Source organism: Ambystoma mexicanum, chromosome 1p (assembly GCF_040938575.1).
Source record: "Ambystoma mexicanum isolate Mex_15411 chromosome 1p, UKY_AmexF1_1, whole genome shotgun sequence".
Classification (NCBI taxonomy): domain Eukaryota; kingdom Metazoa; phylum Chordata; class Amphibia; order Caudata; family Ambystomatidae; genus Ambystoma; species Ambystoma mexicanum.
In genome coordinates, this window is record NC_090921.1 from 1,219,439,449 (window position 1) to 1,219,457,160 (window position 17,712).

Sequence of the window (17,712 nt, forward strand, 5' to 3'; positions counted from 1 at the left end):
GACTTCAAAAAGAAAGTTTATTTTTGTAGTCACTCTGCCTTCATGAAGAAATTATTTCTGTTACAGAAATTATTTCTTTATGAATGCAGAGGGCATTCAAAAAGAAACATTTGAAAAGAAAATATTTGAAAAAATATATTTTTTTCATTTTTTGTGGGGCCCCCTCCCAGAGCATGTACTAGCTGGGCCCCCGCACCGCGGTGGCTGCCGGGGGACTTGTTATGCCAGTGCTTAGCCCAGGAAGTCACCCGATTAAAAACTAAGTTAGAGGAAAGACAGTTGGCCAGCCAGGAGCTTAGTGAAGTTAAAACCGAATATGAGAAGCTACTAGAGCACACGAGGTGGGTGGAGGATGCTCTTGAAAAGAACACTCAGACCAATAATGACAAAACTCAGGAGGCGAGTCTCCTGCAGAAAAAATGGCCATTATTTCCAAACCAGGCAGGAAGCACAGAAAGACAATGAGGCTCTCTGTGAAAAGAACGATAGGCTCCACAAACAGATAGCCATGCAAGAGCAAATCATTGAGACCAGTAAGGCCTTAATAGAGGAGCAAAAGAGTCAGATTTTGGCATGTCACCAGGGAATAGGGGCTGAAAGAGAAGAGGTAGGAAGGGACAGAGAAACCCCTGAACATAACATCAGGACCCCTGTCATCAGGGACTCTAACCCCTTCAGTACCATGGACTCTGCCGGCTTCATGTCCACTGGCTCATATGAACCAAGCGCCATGGGGATGGTAGACTTCAGCAGAATTGGCAACATGGGACTGACAGATCAGCACTTCCCAAAAATGGATGGATGGGCGGCTCTGTACAGATTCCCAAATGTTAGCGCTAGCTTCTCTGATCAGGAATACTTCTGTGAGGGGAGAATCAGGGAATTGGATCCCCAAAAATACTGCCTACCAAAGGATCAGTCTGTCAAATTTGGTGGGGAACTCCAGGAAAGCAAGCCTGCAAAGAGTATCTTAAAGACCTCTTCCCAGCTAGGGCAGTGGGGGGGCTGGGGTATTCAGCCAATCCTGGGAGCAGGGGAGATTCAGAAGACTCTTCTGAGCGCCACATGCAGCAAGAAACTAGGCCCCCACATTCTGCCAGCCATTTTCAAGCTCACAGAATCAGGGAGAGCCTAGAGGATCAGATAGCCACCTCCTGTAGCAGTGCCTTTGAGTCAGAGGATGAGTGGACTTGGGTGACTAAGACTAAAAAGGCCAACAAAATTAAGAGGGCTCTACTAAAAGTTCCCCAGAAACAGATCAAGGCCATTAGGAGCATCATAACTCCCTATCACAAAAATGACAAGTATTCAGTCTGGAAGCACCTTGAGTTATACGAGCAAATGATGGGTACTTTCCATCTGAAAGACAGGCAGAGTTGCATCCAATATGTCAAATGGACATTTTCTCCAGAGTACTCAAGCTTCTTTGCTGGGCTGAAGGATCAGAACCACTCAAGATGGTCCACCTACAGGGCGGAAATCTTAAAACATTTTTCTGTACATAGGAACCCCCAAGGCGGCCTTCAATCTGCAGTATGGGGAAGAACAGGCCCCACAAGATTTTGTGCAAGAACTAAAATGTTCCTTTGCGCAGACCACCAAGAGGGTGCACACAGACAGTAGGGAGTTCATTAATACCTTCTTTCATGCACACCCTAAATACATCATGACCCAGCTGGTGAGGCACTTTCACGACAAGCGATCACTAGACTGGGTCATTGAACAGGCGACTTGTATTTATGAAGTGCAGAAACCGGTAGAGAATAAAAATACTAATAAAAACCCCAAACCAGCCAACACCCCTGCTACTGCTAAGGTGGCAGAGGTGAAGGTTGCCCCCATGTTAGATCTGGAGATGGGGGGGCCTAAAAATATTCCTGGACAGAATCCAATATCTAACTAAAGAACCAGAAGGCCCTCGGTCCAATCCCAAACAGGTAGTCAGGGAGGTAATCCCACAAATGGGACCCTAACTCCCTTGATTATATTAGCCCCCGTTACAAGGAGGGGATCCAACTAGGTAGCTACCAACCCAGGAAACTTCCCTCCTAACTTTCCCCAGGAGGGCAGTAATCCCCCAAATGCCGGGTTGAGCTTCTCTCCCCGGTACCCACCAAACTTCAACCCACAAAACAACCCTCCTTTCTTTCCCTACTTTCCTGAGCACAGACATCCCAATCCGGGAGAGGGGAGGCCAAGGGTGGAGAGTTACCAGAACTATCCCAACCATGGGTAATATGGGAGAAGGGACAGATACCTTTCCCGTGATCTCAACCTAGGATGGAACAGAGACCCCCATACCAGCCAGAGCGGGTGTCCCAACTGGAGCGCCAGGTCCAGAACTTGTCACAGGATCTGGATCGCAAGTTGAGGGCTCAGCAGAACCCTCAGATGAGCATGCCGGCTCAGAACTCTACAAATGAAGGGTCTTGTACTCCAGAGCAATGACGGGGAGAGAACCTCGACAGTCCACCGGTTCCAAGGGAGGAGGCACAGGGGAAAGGGGGTGCAAAGCCTTAGAGGAAACTTCCTTCCCCATTTGTGAAAAGCCCCTGGAAACCCAGGAACCGGAAACAGAATCTCCTGCCCCCGAAAGTCTGCAACCTAAGGAACAGAGGGCGGGTAGGAGAAATAAAGGATCTAAAAAGACCCATTTTGTGGAGGAGGTTAGTGCCCTCCAATTTGAAGGAGAGGGGTCCTCAGAGGAAAATTATCTTCTCCTTCAGGGATAAGGGAACTCCTCCCAAAGAAAAATGGGTCCCGAGACATCCTAATCAACACTGGGTAAATGTGGGGACTGAGTTAGAACCGCCCATCATTGAACCCCAGAATGATCAGCCAGAAAGCCACCTTGCCCAAACATCTTCTGGTGACGATCTCCAAAAAGGGGGGGAGGGCAGAATCAGAACCAGGGGAGCCCAGAACTCCCCCAATATCCAACTGCCACATTTTCCTTACAGATTTACAGATTCCCAAGCTCCAACACCGAATCCTGCCCAAGCCATCCCTGTGTCAGAATCAAGAGTAAAGAAATTAAGCCACCAATTGTCCCAAAATGCACATTATCTTTGCCCCCTTGAGGAGAAGGAGGGAAGATTGTATGCCCTGGTCCAAATACAAGGGCAATGTACATTTTTGGCACTGGTGGACACTGGATGCCAAGCCACCCTTCTGTCAAAGAGGGCCTTTGATCAGCTGTGTTCAGGAAGGGGGGAGAGATACCAGTTCCCTCTGACCCCTCTTCCTGGACAACTTCAGAACTTCAATGGGAATGACATTCCTGTTGAGGGGACTGCAGAATTAGAAATTAAAATTGGGAGACACAAGGTGAAACACCCGGTCATAGTTGTGACTCCAGAGGGCTCAACATGTTTACTGGGGAATGACATCCTGCATAGATTGTCTAACCTAATAGATTGTGTAAACAAGGTCCTCTGGACCCAGACTAACCGTCCAATAAAATTAAAACATAGTGTCAACCATGTTAGTTTAAATGGCACATGCCACATGGTTAAACAAAACCTGACTAAATTAAGTTCTACTTTCAAAACAAAAGAATCCCTGACGTGACATTACTTGCAGTAGGACAACCAACAGGTGATGGGAAGTCCTCAATATTTCTGAAAATCAACCTTCCTTCCAGTTTAAAGTGGCATTCCACACTGGAAGGAAATACTCTGAAATTCTATACCGATTCACAATCAGAAAATCCACCTTCCATATTCCAAAATGATGAGAAACCAGATCAAAGCTTGGCTGACATTCAGAAGATTGGAGAACAGTTGTTCATCCCTATTCAGTTAAATGAGGGGACGGACTCTGTTCTCGCCCGAGTGTGCGTGATCAACGGTAAGAGCTTCATCAGCGAAGCCAGGTTCTGAAGACTCCCCAAAGAAGCAGCCATTTCCATATTTAGATTGATAGACAAATGGGAAATCAACCTCGAAACTCCCAGTTCCAAACATATCCTGCCTAGCAGGTGCATGCTCAAAATTTCCATAGGCAACAAGAGCATAGTCCATAATTGTTGGGTCGTGCGAGATGTCCCTGCCACATTTTATTTAGGCAATGGCATTCTCAATAGCTTTGCCATTTGTTTGGACCTGATAAACTTCAAAGCCTGGTCCCGATTAGCGGGTAATCCATGGACTTTGATGATCCAGAGAAAGCATTTCGGTCAGCTCAACTGCTGCCATATGCAGTCGAAGTTCAGATTGGAGAGGAAGTCACCATCCCAGAACAGACCCGACTATTCCCACTTGAAGTAAAAATTAAAAGAGGACAGAAACTGCAAAATCCTGACGCATATGTTCACCTCAATGCCCATTTCCAACAGCAAGGGTTGGGGTTAAACCCAACACCATTAGTCAATACAGAACATGACACCATTCCAATAGTGGTGGATAACAGCGACCTTAGGAGTATCACTCTGTGCGCAGGGACCATTATTGGAATGGCGGTTGATGACTGACATTTTTCCATAGATTTAGGTAATGAACTGATCAGACCTATCTCCAATTACTGTTTTGACAGTGATAGCGATAATGACACAACACCAGACAGGATCTTCACCCGGCATGGGGGGAATTTCCTGGTATACTGTTCCTGCACTTATGGTAAGGAAGAGGTGACCTGTGAATTCAGGAGGGATGGGATGATCTTTCAAGTCCACAAGGACTGCCTTCCCCACCTGAAGCCATCAGTCCAAGTCAGTACTTTAACCAGGGACTTCTCCACCCAGCTGGAGGAGGCCTCTGAGAGAGACAAACCATAAGTCTTTCTGGGCTTCAGGCAAATGGTTGAAGAGAGAGTCAACCTAGCTAATGCCTGTGAGATTCTGGAGCAAAAGCTAAAGTTGAAACAAGTTTTCTTAGATTTTCAGGATCTCTTTGCGGTGGACTCATATGACCAAACGGCCAGTGGACACTCTGTGCTGACCTGAGAGAGCTAAACAAATGGGTCCACAATTCCAGATGGCCTCTTCCCTACATTGACCAACGGGCTGGCCCAGATCCAGGGGTCAAAGGTATACACTGCCATTGACCTGACCAATGTGTACTAGACCGTACCTGTCAGTAGGGAGGACCAATTCAAGCTGGCCTTTACCTTCGGGGGGCATCAGTACACTTGGAATCAGACTCCTTTCGGATACATCAACTCCGGCAATTAATTTAATATCTTCATGCATAAGGCCATGCCCGACTTGGGTCAAAGGGGTAACCTGGCCTATATAGATGTTCTGATCAAAAGCTCAACTGTGGAGGAACACATAGCGGATATCCGTTATGTTCTGACACAGTTGAGGGCTGCTGGACCAAAACTATCTTTCCAAAAGGCACAGTGGTGCAGGACCCGTGTCCATTTCTTGGTGCTTGAGATAACTCCTGAGGGTCTCTGTCCCCAGGAAAAGAAAGTAGAAGAACTCCGGAAACTAAACGACCCCACAACTCTGTGTGAGGTAAGGAGCCTCCTTGGACTGACTAATTACAGTAGAAAGTTCATTGAGGATTACGCAGAGATCACAAGACCCCTGATCCATCTGTTGAAGGGGGGGGTCAAGTGGGAGTGGGGTCCAGAACAATCTGAGGAAGTAAGACAACTCAAAAGAAGCATCTCACAAGCGCCTTGCCTAGCTTACCCCGTCAAAAACAAGGAGTTCTTACTGGAGGCAGGGTTCTCAAATAGATGCTTGACAGCAGTATTATACCAAAAGCATGACAAGGTCAATAAAGTCATCTCCTATGCGAGTAAGACTTTATCCCCTGTAGAGGAAAAATTCAACGATTGTGAGAAGTCACTCCTGGCAATGGTGTGGGCATTATAGAATTAGCACCTGTTCATCCAGGGGGAACACATCATAGTGGAGACTCCACAACAGCCTCTGCAATATCTTCAAAGTGACAGAATCCGGGCCAGAAATGTGAGCAATTCCCAAATGACTTCCTGGATTCTGTCAATGCAAGGCTTTCCTGAGGAGGTCAGATATGGCCAAAACAAGAAGAGTCCCCTCGCGCTAGGTCTGGCTGACTTACATAAATGTGCCAGAGAAAACTGTCTCGAGGACAAAAGTCTCAAAATCAAGGACAACATGGAGGCATACCTCAATTCCCCACACAAATTCTATGAAGAAGACCAGTTTGAGGAATGCCCATTGTGTGTCTGGATGGGTGCTCCTACCATGTTGACAACGACTGGGAAAAGGAACTAGTGGCTGGCGTGTGGAATGCCTGGGTGAATGATGCCCCAGAACCCTCCGCTGTGTACAAAATCAGTCCCCGTAGTAGTCAAGTGGCAGAGCTGATGGCTGTGCATCAAGCCATCCTCACTGTTGTCCAACACCAACTCCACAAACTGGTCATAATCACTGATTCAGATTATGTTCGGAACGGGTTTGTGGAGCATCTGCTTAATTGGAAAACCAGAGGCATGCTATGAGCTAACAATAAACCACAAAAAAATGGAAAATTAAGACAGAATAGTGATGATCTGGTCACCTTTAGGGGGATGCCCATCTACTGGAAAAAGATCAAGGGTCATTCTAAAGTAGAGGGACCAGACAAAACTGGAAATGACCTAGCTGATCAGCTAGCCAAAACCAGAGCCATCCAAGGGGATCTACTTGAGATTGAGTCCCTGTTGGGGGAAAACCAGGTCACTGCTATCACTAGGTCCCAGACAAATGCTCACAATGAATTCTCAACTGCCCAGTGATGTAAGGAGACCCCAGATGCTGATTTGATTACGGCTCAAAAAGGGGATCCAATAATTTGTAAGCTTTATCAACATATTGAGGACCCCGAGAACTTTTCCCTGACGGATAGTGATTGCATTGGGAAAAAGGACCTCAGAGTGTTGATCAAATGTCCAAAAATGTTCCGAATCCAAGACGTTTTGTTGGTAAACCAGTGGGAGGTCCCTACCTCATTCTGAATCCTAATGCTAAGTCACACCCATGATGTGGCCACAGATGGTTATCGGGGGGTTCATACGACATTAGAAATCTTGCGAGAGGTTGCATACTGGCCACACATGGGGCAGGACCTCAACCAATACTTGAAGGGGTGTCTTGTGTGTGCACAATTTCAGTCAACATCACTCACACACCATGCTCCCCTCCAAAAGAGGGGGATGACACTGCCTTGGTCAGATTTGCAAGTCGATTACATCGGGCCCGTGATTCTCTCCTCTAGGTGGAACAAGTAAATGTTAGCCGTACCATGCTTGTTTACTAAGTGGGTGGAATGTCTCCCAGCCCCAAATTGCAAGGCAGAAAAAGAAGCTGCCCTGATGATCAATCGCATCTTCTCGCGTTTTGGACTACCCCAAAGGACTGAGTCAGACCGAGGTAGTCACTTCACCAGCGAAGTGATAACAACGATGTGGAGATACTTGGGGTAAAACGGAAATTACACATTGCATACCACGGTCCTCTAGTGGTGGAGTTGAGAGGTACAATAAAACCATAGTGAGCATATTAAAAAAGTTTGTGGCAGACTCCTGGCCAAGTTGGGATATTTGATTACCCCTTGTCCTGATGGCCATCAGATGTAGCCCATCTTCTGCAAAAACAAATTCTCCATTTGAGCTGATGACTGGACGAAGGATGGTGCTACCCCAACATCTGCTCTATAGAACCCAAGAGCAGACCTTGATAAATGCCTCCACAACTCATGAGTATGTTGAGAATCTGAGAAAACACCTTCAACATGCTTTTGCGTATGCTCAGCGGAATCTAGAACGATCTGCAGACAGTGTGAAGACCCACTATGACCTTAAGACAACCAAAATGGAATATCAAGTAGGAGACAGGGTCTACTTGTACAATTTACAAAGGAACCAAGCAAAGGAGCGCAAATTTCTTCCAAGTTGGTGGGGTTGAAATTGTGGACAGAATCTCACCAGTTGCCTACAAAATCTGCATCCCCAAAGGAAATTTGACAGAAGGGGAAGTTAAGTGGGTCCACATAAACCAGCTGAAGAGTTACCATCCCAGGCATACTTTGCTGCAAATAGAAGAGCCTACCGGAAACCCAGAGGGGGAAAATCAGGACTTCTAGAAAAATGATTAAATGTTCATTGATTATGTGCAAGGAAATTGTTAAGATTATCATTGAATATATGTGGGGAATATTGTCAATTGTTATTAAATGCATGCATCTGTCCCACTGTTGAAGTCCCCCAGGGAACAGTAGTGGGGAAAGTTCCATAACAGTGCTATGTTCTGTTTTCTAGTACTGGAACTAAATCCACCTAATCACCAAGGAGGACCTCCTCTGGGACCGGGAGGAAAAAACCCAGGCGATCCGGTGTGACACTCCACACAAACTGGCGAGGAGTGCATGTGGCATCAATCACTGACGATAGAAGCAACCGGATTTCTTCAGATGGACAGAAAAAAAAAATCCCACGTGCACGACTTCCCCATGACTGGAAGTCAAGCTGAAGTTGGGGGGGGGTGTGGGATAGTTTTACCCATGCCGATGCGGCCCACTGCACCCCTTGCCAATGGGGAAAGAAACAGCCAAAAAAGCATGCGCTAACCCCTGTGTGCGCAAATATCTGCAAAACTGTGCATGGTTCACCATCATAAAAGGCTGAACACCCCTGCCACACACAGTTAAAGTTGATGTCAAAACAGAACTCCCTGCAGGAGAATGCCAGTGGGTGCTGTTACCTGTCACATGAAGCAAGGCCACAGAAGTGGGCTAAAATCCGAAAATGCCTTTAAAATACAGTTTTCCCAATCAATATCAACCTTCAAAGTGCTGTTTTGGCCCTAATTTCAGTCATTTTCCAAGTGAACTATTGAAATGAAAAGTGTGCTGAAACCATAGATCCTCCAGTGCAGGCAGAGCAAACTGGGCCTCACTGATTGACAGCAGCTGAGAAATGTATTTTATGAAACACCAGTCCAACAACCGTTTTTTATAGTTACACAGGAAAAATGCAGATAAAAGTGGCAACATATCAATTTCAGCTGTGCAGATAAAATTCCAAGCATAAACTGAATATTTACTTCCAGATTGCAAATAAATCCCAGCACTCAAAGACAGAATAATGAGTGTGTGTGCTGCATAAGAAAATAAGATGCAAAACACCCAGTTTCAATGTGTTTCTTTTTCTTGAAGAAATTGCAAAATTTGCCTTTTTAAAGCATGTTTGTGAAGGGCTTAATTCTTTTAAATGTTCAAATCCCTTGTAAACTGCTTTATATGTGCTTATTTTTATATGTTTCAAATGAAGGACCTTAAAGTGAATTTTAAAGTAACCTAATTTCGAGTAACTGGTTAATTCTGACCTGTCAGTGACCAGCCGGGGCAAAATAGAGGAAGCCTTAATGGGTGCTTAATGGTTCCCGCATATTGACAACAAAGAGAGCATCAGACATTCGTCTCTGGCCAGCCAGGGACAATGGCAGGCTGCCTATCGATCTCTGCAGGGGAGCTTCCCTCTCAAGTAAGGTGACAACTCTCCCGGATCAAAGGGAATATGACAGCTGTTGTCTGTTGAAAGGAAGTTACAAAGAGAGAAAAACTGCCCAGAACTTTTTGGTGTTTAAAGACTTAATTGTGATTAAGTTTGAAACTCTTTTAACTTTGCAACCTGAAGGAGTATATATCTAGAAATTGGTATATGTTAACCTAATTTTAGGCCCTTATTTTGAAGACATTAATGAATCCTGTACCACCTAAGGGACCAAAGTTACAGGAAAACTCTGTAGCAAAACTATTAATGCTGCAAGTCTAAGATTGTATATTCATGCTCTATTGATAATTGCCCAGATATGTACTGAATTAGAAATTATTAGTCCAAACTGTTATGATTAAAATTGATAAAACTCCATAGAATGACAAAGACAGCTCTCACAAAGATGGAGATTGAATGTGAAATGAACCCATCAAATATGCAATGTATGTGTCTGATGTTATTAGGGGACATCATTTTAGAAATGTACATTTGTGCAAAAGTTAGGTTTTGGTCGAAATAAATGTGGGAGTTCCTAAATCCATTCATAAGGATGAAAGTACTGTTCTTACTGCAAACCAGAACAAGGCAAGTGCCTGTGGCCACTCACAGCAATGGGGGTGTCTTTTGAAATTCTGCCCACACCATAAACTTTGTGATGTTACTTGGTAGGATAAATATAGGAACTTCACCACACATAGACACTGCTTCCTGAACACATACAGATTTCTGTGCAGCGCTTTGTTCCAGAACTCTTCATCTTGCAGCTGATATCAGACTTCTTTGCAGAATCCAGGCCTTAGCATTTGATGAACTCTTGTTAGCTAGGCCCAAATTCAACCATCCCAAACCTAAGAGAAATTAATTCTGATCCAGTCTGGCTTGCTACCATTAAGGCCTGCCTGCTCAAACTCTCATCCTGCTAATCTGCCGTGTCCAGTGACCAGGAGGGCCAATCCATTCCAAATCCAGTTGAGGTGCTGTCCAAATTGACCAGAACCACCCTGCTGATTGATCCCTCCAGAAGTACCCTGCTGCCAGTAGACCTGACCCAATCCGATGACCAGAACTCTGACGATCCAATCTTAATCACAAGGGACTGTAAGTATCAAAATGGAAGAACAGTGACCCATAGTATATTTGTATTGTCTTATCCCAACCTCAACCCATCCCATCTTTAACTTCAGAAACCTAATATTGTCAGAACCATTCTTGTGCTGATTTTTCTCTCACCTGTGTTATTAAACCATAACGCATTAGTGATTTGGACTAAATAAAGTAATTCACATACAGAACGGAAAATAGAGTATCACACGTGAAGAGTTATGAGCGGCCATGTGTAACTGTGGAGATTCATATGTGGCATTCTGTTTTTCATAGTCATTAATAAAACCAATCTGTAATTTTTAAAACCTCTCACTAAAACTTCTATAACTTCTTCAATTTTAAAGGTAGAAATTAAATTTCAATTCTCACTGATACCCAAGACCCTTAGCTATCTCTACAACCAGAAACTATATCACGGAACAGTGTATTTTACAAGTCTTTATCAAAAATCACAAAATGACATTTTGCAGCAAATTTTCATTTTCGCAAACGTTTCCCACGTGTCTTTTTCCCATTCAAAGTGTTTCTTAACTCCCATCCTGATCTTATGTGTGTACTGTTGTTTATCTTGTCACTCATGTTTGTTAGGACCTGTTTAGTGTTGCTTTCATAAGAATTTCTATCAACTTAAGCATTTTTACCTTTTTTTGCACTATGTCACAAAGCCATTTCCGCCTGACAGTTTAAAAGTGTCAATTTCCAAAAACGGTTTCCTCTCTTGTTTCGGGAGGGAAGGTTGCATTCAAAATCTAGACATTGTATTTCATTCCTGAATACCTGCTGCATACTTATATCTGTGTAGGATTGCTCATATGTGCCTTCAGAACTTTGCAGGGGGAAACATTAACCTAAACGCTATCTGTTCACAAACCAAAACTGTTCTCTTTACTGTGTTTTCTATTCTACATTATTATAAGTGAATTCAATTGCTTTACTTATTTTTGAATTGTATTGTCACCGCTTGGTGATTGCTGCCCCATATATATATATATATATATATATATACATAAAAACTTATGGGTGATTTGAATATTAAAATAAATAAATAAATCTTTACCTTTACAAACTAGCCTGATTCCTGGTCCAGTGTGACCTGGGAGGTATTTTGAGCCGGGTGTGATATGAGTGGTGTATCATTCAGAATATTGAACTTATAGACACAAAATAAATATTTAATTTGCGCACTAGATGCTAGGCGAGACCCGGTTGTGTGCCTGATTGAAATCCTTAACATGCAGTAATATTACATTGGTGGGGAGGGTCGAACCCTGTTTGCTACTGGCAGTGTTTATTAAAAGGTTCACCAGGACCGATCATGGTTCCTGTTGACCTCCGGTCCACCAATGCAATGTTAAATGGCAGTCACCTAAATGATAATGAGCCATGTAAACATGTGTGTTGTGCCCAGAGCAGGTGCGTGAAGCCCAACTAAATGACAAGGGAACAACAAGTGGTGACTTAATAGAGAGCATCTCATCAGGCTGTATCAATTTGGGCCAAAATAATGTATGTATGGTCTGGCCAGATTGGCTTTTCTCACTGAAAAAAAGAGAAATATTTAAACCTGTTACTCTCAAGTAAGGTGTTCAGATTAGCCTGAGTAGGCCTTTTGTGGATACTTTTTTGCTTCGAGAAAATTGATAAATACATGAACGGTGCTGGGAATATTGAGGAAGACAATGATACGGTTTCTAAATTGCTTGGCACTTTATTTTGAGATAATATGTTTTGCTCTCTTCTTTCGTCATAAAGGAGATTGCACAATGCCTGGTGCCATGTCAATGTTGGTTTCTTCTTCCAATAAGAATGTAAGAGCATTTTGCATGAACTTAATTGGAGCTTACACAGCGTTAGGCAACTGAGTCCAGGGACTATCAACAACACCCCAAGGGATCTTGAACCGGTCTTTCAATGAGCAGTTCAGATGCTTCGCTTTAAGGCCAGCATCACAATTTTACTCGCTGTAAATATTTATCAAAGGAGGCTAGAGAAACATACAATCGTTTTTACATGTTAGGAACAGTGGTCACGTTTAAACCTTCAGTTATGTTTGGTTCCAATGGCAGAAACATACGTGTTTTGCTGTCAGCAACATTATGAACTAGGCAGCACTAATGATGTGGCAATCCATAGGAAATTCACAAGTAGTGAATACAGCCTAAGTATGAGCTGACACACCTAACTACTTCATTTCAGTGTTTGCCTCTACCAAACAAGTGATGCTAACATGTATAACAAACAGTGGCAAATCCAATAGTTTTGGTGTTTGAAGTTGTTTATTTCAGTTTACAAATGTAAGACTGCAGTAAATACTTGGGCTCTACCTACTCTGTAGTCTCAAATATGTCTGCAAGTTACTGTTTGCAAGCACATAACATTCGTTGTTTACTTTGTAGAAATAACTTTCTTCACTGTGATGTATCAAAGTCATTTAACATGTTCTATTACTATTGTTATGTGTTAGCAAACACTTGCACACATGTGTGGAACCTTTAAAGTAAGTATGGTGATTTCAGGGATTACCTTGATTAGGATTTTAGGAGCGAGCTAAAGTGTGAGGGAGCAGGGTGACATTGAATGGGTGGCAGGGGTGGGCATGGGCGGCATGTTTGAGCTGGTGTTGATGTGGGTAAGCAGGGTTGACGTAAGCAGGGCTATTGTAGAGAGGTAGGGTTTGGGCAGAGATGTATGATAGTGTGCTGGCAGAGGGGGAAAGGTAGAGTGGGTAGGTGGGGAGAGTATAAGGCTGTCCAAGATGTAAGGCTGGATCCAGGCCACAATCACCTACATGACCCTCAAGGGCCTCTCCATCCCTCCAAAGACCCACTTGGAGTCAGACTTGGCGCTAGTGGCACCAGACTCACTCACTCCCATAGGTTAACATTGGGGATTGGACTTGTAGTGCATTGATTGGGACAAGATGGATGCCCCCACATATTTTGGTTCCCAGAACTGCATGTGCGGTCTAGTCTTTTGGGTGTGGTTCATCCCAGAGACACCTGGGATACCCAGAGACTATTTAAGCCACAACCAGGCTGAGAAACATGCTTTGCGTTTTCTGCACCTGCAGCGTGACACTCACCGTGTTCGGATCGGTCTCCAGTAGGCCTGCATTTTTCTTCTGCGCTCAGCTCCTGCAAGAACAGGAACACCGTTAGGAACAGCCTTACCTTGCAGCGCTTCTGCCCATCATTCATTGCTCCTTCTGCTCTGCGGGCATCTTCGGGGGTGTCATTCCCATCCCAGGACGCCGCTTCCTAAGGAAAAGGGAAAAGAATAGAAAAAAGGCATTCGTAAGCATTCTGCAAATCTTCGCTTATTTTTAAATACTGTACGAGCTTCAAACGCTTACATGAATCCCAGCCGCTCTTGGGGAATTCTGCCTCTGGAACTTCTCATCCATCTGCAAGAGGGAAAAGACACAACAGGTTAGCGTGGAAACATCTAGAGGTGCCGCATACCGCACTTACCTACTTCGCATTTGTTCTTCATAACCATCATCCACCTTGAAAACATTGCAGCACCTAAAAGACACAGATAAATAACTCAGTTCAATACAAATAAGAAAGGGGTGCATCGCGCATCACTTTCTCACTCTCCTTCAGCGCTACTCATCTCAGCAGCACGCCGCCATCCCTGGACGGCGGCCATCATCTAAGGAAGGAAAGGAACGAAGTTAGAGAACTGTTCAAAAGACTCATTATACTTGACTGTCGGACTCTTGCCAGTGAAGTAACTAGGCAGCAACGGGCCTGCATCAATCAACGCACCCCTGCACTAAAAGCAGGACGGAGAGCACACTATCCAGAAAAACAAGGTGAGCTGTGGATCAAAGGGAAGGGTTGGACCCCGGGGAAGAAGAGGTTCAAGCACACAGAGACAATAGGGAGTTAAACTCTACCAATCCTGTGTTTCAGGCCCAGTCCCCAGTCGAATAGCCTCCAGGGAAGGGTTTGAGGTCGTAAGAGGTCAGAACAGGCTGAGTGACGTCCCCGTGGATACCAGGTGAGCGTTACAGAACGCAAACCCTCACATCAACATCCACCTGGGCGTCATGGAAACATCAGAAACCGACCAGTTAGCCCACATGTTGGGGCAGCTACGTTCCGAAGTACATGCAGCCAGGCAGGAGACCAACACCCTGAGGAGAGAGCTGATAGTAGCCAAAGTACGCACTGATAATTTAAGCCGGCAACTTCTCCAGTCACAAGCAGGGCACGCACCATTGCCGGGAAACGTGCCCTCGATGTCAGCGCCATCAGCCAATCCCGTTCAGACAACCCTTCCTGGGGCAGTTCCCTTGGCCCCGCCCAAACAATTTACGGAGGATCCCAAGAGGTTTGCAACGTTCATGAACCAGTGCTGCCTGCACTTCCTTTGTAGGCCAGGGGCCTTTCCGAAAGACCAATCACGGGTCGACTTTGTGCTATCCTACCTGAGTGGTAGCGCCAGCGGACTGGTCCGTACCCTTTGTGGCCCAAAACGATCCTTTGCTGCATGACTTGAGGGGCTTTCAGCAGGAGATGGAAAAGCTGTTCGCCCGTCGTACTCATGGGCAGGCATTAAACAACGAACTTCTGTCCCTACGCCAAGGAAATCAAGACCTATTAACATATATAGCCACGTTCAATAGTCTCGTAGTTGAAGCAGAATGGCCAGTAGAGAAGAGAACCACGTTATTTCATTGGGGTTTGCGGGGGGAGCTCAAGGATGTTCTCGCACAAGTAGAGAACCCCCGGAAGACTGCTCAGAATTCATTGACCTTGTTGTTCAACTGGATCATAGGTTGCAGGACCGAAGAGCAGATCGAACCAGACCGGACCCTCGCCCTATGTATGTGCGTTCAAAGGACAATACTGCCCGAACAACAGAAGGTTCAGGAGAACCAATGCAAATCGGGGGGGTCAGATCCCCCTTGTCTAAAGCGGAAAGGGATAAAAGGAGACAGCAGCAGTTATATCTGTACTGTGGAAGGTCAGGTAATTTCCTTAAAGAGTGCCCTGTGAAGCCACCGAGGAGGACGGTAGGGGCCACGGACAAGGAAGATACCATCAAGGAATCGGAAAACTCCCCAGCCCGGCAAGTGTAGAGGTCCACTTGTCGAGCGAAGAAAGTGAACTACAGACCTCCCATTTTGCACTATCTGTGTTCTTGATCAATCACCAACAACCATCTCGGATGTACGCAGTAAGAGCGTACATAGACAGTGGAGCCGTTGGTTATTACATCGACCAGGATCTTGCGGCAAAGATGGGGCTTCCGTTACGCCCTAAATCAACCACCGACACTGTTACTACTGTCGACGGCAAGGAAATAGATTCTGGTCCAGTATCCCAATGCACTGCAGCTTTAACCCTTCTTTGCCAGGATGGACACCGAGAATATATCGTTTTCGACCACATTAAGGCACCACAGTTCCGGTTGATTTTGGGAATGCCATGGTTTTTAGCTCACAATCCTCGAATCGATTGGCGAGCAAAAGAATTGGCCTTTCCCGAGACTTGTGCCCACACATGTTATCGCCAAGAGAAACAACCAATAGACACCAGAACCTCCACGCTTGCAACTGTGGCAATCGGCACCCTACCAAGTGAATACCAGGACTTTCAAGATGTCTTTCAGAAAGAACAGGCTAATACCCTGCCACCGCATAGACCATAAGATTGCCAAATCGACCTGATGCCCGGCGCACAAATCCCTTGTGTGCGAATTTACGCACTCACGGAACCAGAAAACTAGCACCTGAAGGCCTATCTTGACCAATACCTGGCCAACGGGTTCACCATCCCTCAAAGTCTCCAGCAGCCAGTCCTCTATTCTTCGTACCAAAAAAGGAGGGGGACTTGAGAACGTGCATCGACTATCGCGCACTGAACCAGATTACCGTAAAAAAACTTTACCCCCTGCCACTGATCCTTGAATTGCTTGATCAAGTCAAAGATGCCCAAATCAACACAAAACTTGACCTGAGGGGGCATATCACCTTGTTCGCGTAAAACAGGGGGACAAATGGAAAACCGCTTTTCGCATCAAATACGGCTTGTACGAATATTAAGTAATGCCCTAGGGCATTTGCAACGCGCCTGCAGCATTTCAATACTTCATGAAAGATGTCCTACGGGAATTGATTGATGTCTGTGCTCTAGTGTACATCGACGATATCCTAGTATATTCTGCATCAAAGCAGGACCACGTTAAACACGTCAGATCTGTATTGGAGAAACTCTGTCAAGACCAGCTCTACGCCAAGCTCGAAAAGTGCTCATTCCACGTCTCCGAGCTGGAATTCCTGGGCTTTATTCTCAGCCCGAATGGAATCCGAATGGATGTACAAAAGGTAGATGCTATCCTAAACTGGCCATCCCCAAATTCATTCAAGGGGATTCAAAGTATGCTGGGTTTTGCAAACTTCTACCACCGGTTCATCCCAGGATTTTTGCAAATCGTCCATCCCATCACCGCATTACTAAGGAAAAGCAACAAAAAGTTCCAGTGGACAACAGAAGCCGAGGAGGCTTTCCAGGAACTCAAAGCAAGATTCACATCTGCCCCAATCTTACACCCTCCTCGCCCTGATCTCCCATACCTGGTGGAAACGGACGCCTCAAGCATGGCTATGGGAGCCGTCTTCTCAAAAAAGGACCCCAAAACGGGCCAGTTACACCCTGTTGCCTTCTGGTTGCGTAAATTCACACCCCCTGAACTCAATTACGCTATCACAGACAAAGAACTCCTGGCCATTAAGTCAGCCTTTAAGGCATGGCGGCACTACCTCTTGGGCGCCAGACACACAATCACCGCAATAACTGACCACCGGAACCTCCAGTACCTAAAAACGGCAAAGGCCCAATCCTCACGACAACTACGTTGGGCTCTTTTTTTTGCTGAATATGACTACGTGATTACATTTCAACCAGGGGTGAAAAACGGGAAGGCCGATGCCCTTTACCGTATGGGGGTGGAAGAGCAAGGGTATCAGACCCCTGACCCAATAGAAATCATCCTGAGTGACAAGCTCCTAGGAATCAGAGCAACCATAACTCAGAAAGAATTACATGAAGAAATCCAAAACCTGATGAGTCCGGAGCAATTATAAGCGCAGAGTGCACAAGGAGAACATTACACGATAAAAGATCAGTT